Source organism: Parasteatoda tepidariorum, chromosome 4, assembly GCF_982258835.1.
Source record: "Parasteatoda tepidariorum strain Cologne lab strain chromosome 4, Ptep-v5.0, whole genome shotgun sequence".
In the NCBI taxonomy this organism is placed as follows: domain Eukaryota; kingdom Metazoa; phylum Arthropoda; class Arachnida; order Araneae; family Theridiidae; genus Parasteatoda; species Parasteatoda tepidariorum.
In genome coordinates, this window is record NC_141758.1 from 64,722,464 (window position 1) to 64,729,112 (window position 6,649).

The 6,649-nt window shown below is 30.5% G+C and overlaps 1 long non-coding RNA gene across 1 annotated transcript; it reads right to left on the reverse strand.

Annotated features, from left to right (window-relative positions):
* Positions 1–228: 228 nt before the first annotated feature.
* LOC147811021 (uncharacterized) lies at positions 229–815 on the reverse strand. The gene is made up of 2 exons (XR_015432875.1): positions 502–815; positions 229–402 (listed from the first exon to the last, which is right to left on the reverse strand). It is a non-coding gene; the product is annotated as an uncharacterized LOC147811021 (long non-coding RNA).
* Between the last annotated feature and the right edge of the window lie 5,834 nt (positions 816–6,649).

Sequence of the window (6,649 nt, forward strand, 5' to 3'; positions counted from 1 at the left end):
GATTAGTTCCATCAAAAAGTTCTCCACGGAGGCAGATTTCTCTCAATACTTGATTCAGGAGTTCCCTTGTTTTTTGGATTGGGTTCAAAATTACCAGGCTGCGGAGTTGAACATAAGTAGTCGTAAACCCATAAAATTGAGTCGGCTGTTCAACGACGGTTATAAAATTAAAAAAAAAAAATAGTGCGTGGAGTACTTCCGCGCGGAAGAAGTTAAACTTCGCAACCTGCGACGTTAATTGTAGAAGAATCAGCAGTCGTAGAAGGATCACTAGTTCTGTTCAACGACTCTTTTCCTGCTCCGCTCGCTTCCGTGCTCTGTAATCACGGTAATATTGTGCATTTTTCCCTCGTGGACCTCTTGAACCAGTGGAAGTGCTTGTGGTTGCCTCATCGTCTCGCCCTGGAAAATGTATTTGAATTAATAATGTATGTGAATGCATCATAATGTAATTTCAGAAGAGAAAACCTAACAATCAATTGGCATTCACAAGAGACGTACCTTGACATAACCTTAAATCCGACACATTGTCCGTGGGATTGTTTTCACTCATTTTTTACTATTGTTATCCACTAAGTTTGAAAACAAAAAATACTACCCTATTAAATTATATGTGTATCAAAACAAACTGAAAAAATATTTATAGAAAAACAATACTTTTATGACTTTTATTATTTTTATGCTAGTGAGAACCAAAACAATATGGAAATGAATGAGGGAAAACTGGATCCTACCACGTGATTTCCCGGCCAATAAAAATGTAGTGTTAAACGTTTAACGCAACCTTGTTGGAAGTCGCATAAGAAGTATAACTTCAATAATAATAATAAAATAAAATAACAGATGTACAGGTTGTTTCTGTACATCTACAGAACCTATCTACCTTCTGTAAAACATTCTACAGAACCTATCTAAAATAATGCAGCAAAATATGACCTTTATTAATCTCCAAATGTCTAGCAGGTTTTCTACTGTCGCAATCATTTAACAATGTGTAATTCGTGTGTAGTAAGTTAAACATTATCGGTTTAGTTATTTAGACTAAATAAATAAGTGAGACTTAATTCGCGATCGCAACGCTCGAGTACGCCGTCTAGCGGGAGCCTGTAAATATCAGACATTAATTTATCACGTTTTTATTTAGTTCCATCAAAGTCATTGACAGAATCAGACGCCATTTTTTAGCAGCAAATAAGAAACAATATTTCCCGAAGGAAAAGGCCGAAAACCTTGAAAAAAATCTCCAGAATATTAGTAAATCTTTCAGGAACAGAACACGCCAAACATTTGAAGAGAAATTCCTCAGTAATTTTTAATTTCTATCATCAACAAACTTGCAACTGATGACTTCCGATTTCGGATACTGTTACAGATGTGTGTATTAAGGTAAAATGCATTTCTTCTGTCTTCAATTCATTACGAATTAAAGTGAAGTCAACATTGCTTTCGTCATTCCAGTGAATAAATATGAATTCAGAACATACAGAATTGTAATAGTTATAGCGTATTCTTCTTCGTTATAGAATAGTATATATTTCTGTATCCATATAATTCGGATAACAACAATAAAAAATTATCCAAGTTACTTGAAATAGTGCCATTTGTGCTGATTCTTAATTAATTTTAATCGTTTTCTTGGTAAGTTTTTTTTAGTTTTGAAAGAATAAGTTCAACTAGAATTCAGCTATTCTGTTTTTAGCTACATATTCAAATTCATATTATCAATTATAAAATTTTGCTGTGTAGTATGTTATCTAAGAGTAATGAAGGGATAAACTATGTATCAATTATTTGAGAATAAAGTTTTCAAACAAGGAACTTATCATTTTGGAATTCTCCGGGAATTATAAATCAGGTAAGTGCAATGATTTTTACAATAAAAAATTTGCTTGTAAATATTTTTTTTTCATTTGATGATGGTTCTCTACAGAATGGTTTTTTACGTCTGATTAAGAACTATAAGAATAATAAAAAAAGAAACAATATGAAAGTTTTTATTTCAATGTAAAAGAATTCTTAAAATCGTTTTTTTATCCTAAGAATTCTTTATTTTCCGTTTTTTAGTTTATAATTTTTTGATAAAAATTGTTCTCAAAATACTTTTTCTGAAAAATTAAATGGTATAACATTATGTGTTTATGTATACTTCTTGTATATTCCAATGTTTGAAGTAATATGATTCAGAAAAGTATGGAATAAAAATTCTGTACTTACTTATTAACGCCACCGCCGCTACAGATTTGGCGGTTTTTAAGTGCCGCCAATCTACACTTAAAATTTTTGCGACAATTCATAAAATAAAACACTTTATTTAAAATCAAAATAGTCAATCGGATTTCGGTGGAAAATGAGCCGATATAGAGTTTAGCATAGATTCAAAACAATCATATCGCCATATGAACTCTGATAAATAAGATTCCAAATGAAATAACATTTCCAAAACGTACGTTTACCAAAATAAAGTTTTATGTTGTGGGAATTGGTACATTTTCGTTTTTTCGGTAAAATATTTCTCTCCTGAAAAAATAAAATTGCTTCTTGTTTTGTTTTTGGCAAATCCCAAAGACGAATTTTCGTAGCACTAAAAATGGCGACAAAAAAGAATTGTTTTTTTTTTTTGTTTCGTCAGCATTCTTTATTTTACGTTTCTTAGTTTCTAAATAATGATTTTTATTGAAACTTGAAATTTTTTGATAAAAATTGTTGTCAAAAAACTTTGTTTACAAAATTAAATTTCGTAAAATTATGAGGCTTATGCATACTTTTTGTTCATTTTAATTTTTGAAGAAATATGATTCTTAAAACTATAGAATGTAAAGTTTAAATGAGCCTTTCATGTTATATCACTAAATTTAGTAATACTATTTCTCGGGCATTAGGTTTTAACTCTTATAAGAATATACATATTTTTTTCTGTTAATGTACAAATATTTTTCCGATGTGTTTTGGATATTCCTTCTCTAATAAAAAGAGATACCATTTTGTTTTCGGTTGTACAAGAAAGAATATCAAGCATTTTTCTTTTTTAAATTTAATAAGCCACATTAAAGAAGGAACGTTGCAATGCTACACGCTACATTAACGACGTCTCCAGAGTAACTGAATGACGGTTCATATAAAAATCGCAGGTATGCGTCTCATACAACAACGCCCCCTATAGTTCGTTGCGATCGCGAATTACGTGAAAGTGCATTCTTCATCCACATTTTAAATTTCATATTATTTCAAAAAACAATTCACAGTTCGTAAATTGTAACTTCATTAAGTGAGTGAATTCTCACATGTGGGTGTAAAAACCATTAGACACAATAGCTCTTCCAAAAGAACACACAAACAACAGGAATAAAATGTTTCGGTCCTAATGGGTCCGACCTCGACCCCGACAATAGAAGGCGTGGCACAGAACTACCTTCCACAATGCCGGGCGCAAGTATACGACAGATATCTCCTTTTTGCCACAAGCACTGCTCTAATTGGCAACTTGTCAACGCGTTACCATGACAACGAAGGAGTTCTTTTGTTAAAAGGCCGCTAAATGCTCTTTGTTTAAACACGAAATCATTGTTACTTTTCCTTTTTGACAAAGGATTTCTCCATATAAAGAAATATACCTAAGTAAAAGTTGGTAATAGGCGTTGGCCTACTCTTCACAAAAAAGACCTTTGGTTAAAAGCCGACCTGGTACCTAGTGTATCTATTCTGCCAGTTTAATAGCAACGGCTTAATGTGCATTATATGTTAAACAAAAGTTTTCAATTTTGTCTCTGGCTGTTGGCATCAAATAAGTGCTCTTGTTGGCGAAAATAATAAAAAAGCGTGGCAGGCATATCTGACCTAGATAGTAATATTGTAATTGTTTCTTTATGTCATTCAATTTTCCTGTTGGCAAGATTTGATAAAGATACGGAGGAGGGTGATTTAAGTGCAGTGTTGCGGTTAATTGTTTCATTTTGCTGTCACCTTTTGACCATTTGTTGCATTTGCTTTCTATTTTCCGAGGTTTTTCCAATTAAATATAATGTTTTGATAAAACGGAGGATATGATTGACTTGTAATGTATTATCATTATTGAATGAATAATTCGTGCAAAATCTGTAAACAAATCTGTGAAATACATAATAAATTATTAATTTATTACTTGTTCACTAATTTTTTTTTCTTTTTTTAATGATAACGGGAAATTTTATATGTTTCACTTGTTTGTATTTTCCTTTCGGCGGATAATATTTCTATAACTGTGTCATTGTAAGAGTAAAAATGATTTGGAATGAAATAAAGTATGAAGAAATATACCTATTCACTATAACATCAATAGTATTTTAGTTAGATAATTTGAGTTGATACCATTTTTGCTGATCCAAAGCTTATTGTTCGAGTGTGAGAACGGATGAAAAGAACTTACACAACACAAATGATCGCAGAAAGGATAAAATATGCAACATTTGTAATATTTTGAGTGAATTTAAAAGATTTTAATTAAGTCGTAGGTGTTTACTTCCTAAAGAATGAAACAGTTTTTTTTTTCTCTATCCACAACTAAAACTTATCATTTTCATTCACTATTTATTGAATCCTCTCAAAAACGTCACCAACACTTTTTAAATGATTTTAAGTTTACAATGACATAAACATCGTACTGTCGTTTATCAATGAAAGATTTATATATAGAGTGAATTCTGAATAAAATCATATAGGTGAAGCAAAAATAAACCGGTTGCTTATTTTAATGCAACGCATCTTGTACTAAATTTAAGAACATAAGTCTTTTTATCACACTTACTAGAATGCTTCATTCTGTATCTGTCATGCACTTTTTTCACCACCTATAAGCAAATCTCAAAAATAATTAAATAAAAAAAAACATCAAATATCGATCCAACTGAAAAAATTTTTATAACATAGCACGTTTATTGTTTTTGTATTTGTTGTTTTATGTTTTATATAATTATTTAAGTTTTTTTTTTAATATAAAACGGGCGCGATTTTGAAATATTTTTTTCGTAAAACTAATTTTTTTATTGCAATATTTTGTAAATGGAGTAAAACCTTGATGTATAAATTTTAAAAAGCGTGAAAGTAGCATTAGGCTTTATTTTAATATTAAAAACAGACTGTCTAATAAACGGTAAAAAAAAACTTTTTATTTCATTTTGTCAAAAGTATTTTTTATGAATTTGTTGAGGCAAAAAATTCATTTTTAAAGAAATTCATGTTATTTTAAATAAACATTCCTTTAAGGTAGGTTTGACTAATAATTCAGGTTAAATTACCTTTGAACAAAACGTTATCTATTTATTATTTCGGAATTTTTCTTTTAAATACGTTTTTGAACTTAAACAATATTTACGGTTTAATACACACTATAAATAACGTAGACATAATAAAATGACATTTCCTTTGCCTCGTGACTTAATTATCGTAGTTAGTGACATAACAAGATGCAAACAGCGGAAACACTTTAATAGAAAAATTAATTTTTTTCGTTGGTCTAGCACTAGCCAATGCTTTTAATTAAACTGTAAACGACTCTGTTTTTGCAAATATTTAAAAGATAATATCAACTTTGTATGATAAAAAAGTGTTTCTTTTGTTTTCTTTAATACTCAATTACATTTTATTCGTTTTGTCAGGTAAGCTCAATAATTGACGACGCCAGGTAATTGTAGTATCCCTACAATTACCTCAAAGCATGTTTGTTTTGTTTATTGAGTTACGCTTTTGAAGCGTGTTTCTAGAAAACTGAATAACTTAAAATCAACAATAATTGAATTCAAAAGTGAGTTAATGGAGAGAGAACATACTAGAACCATTAAAAATCACCATCATATATTATTGACGCTAATTATACTTAATTAATTTTAGGTCACAGGTAATACCGGTACTGTGGCAATTCGTGCTGTTTTAATAGGTACTAAGACACCAAGTATAGGTATCGTGATAATAAATCTTTTGATGTCCCGAAAGGGGTAAATCAGTGTTTCCTAACGTGGGGCCCACGCCCCCCTGGGGGCAATTTGATTGTTAAGGGGGGCAATTCGAAAATGGACTCAACACGAGTTTAAGCCTTTTGCTCCGGGCCATTTAAAGGCAGTGCTAGATTTCGTTGTCAAAATTGAAAGAAAAAAGCAAATTCTTAAATAATTGCTGCCAATAAATATTATGTGACTTAGCGATTTTAAAACCGACAAACCTGAAATGAAGTATTTGTTAACAGTCGATGGTAAAGCATTTGTGAGTTATTTAGCCGATATCTTTGAAAAACTAAATATATTAAATAAGCAACTTCAAGGAATAAATAAAACTCTTGTTCTTGAAAAAGAAAAGATATTTGGTTTCATTACCCTTATTGAGTTATATCAGAAATATATGAGCAACAAACAGTTGAACAGTTTCATTGGCTCCAAAAATGTGAAGTAAATGATACCGCTTTACTCGTTATTGTAGATCATCTGAAAACTCTATGGTCTGATTTACAAGTAAGATTTTCTTATTTAAAACAAATTGTTTTTCCAACATGGATGATGCAGCCAATGTTAGTGGGTTTGTCTGATATATCAAATATGCAGTGTCAAAAAGAACTCGCAGAAATACAAAATGATGAGTCAGTTAAAACTTTATTTAATATAAAAGGAGTGATAGCATGGCTTTG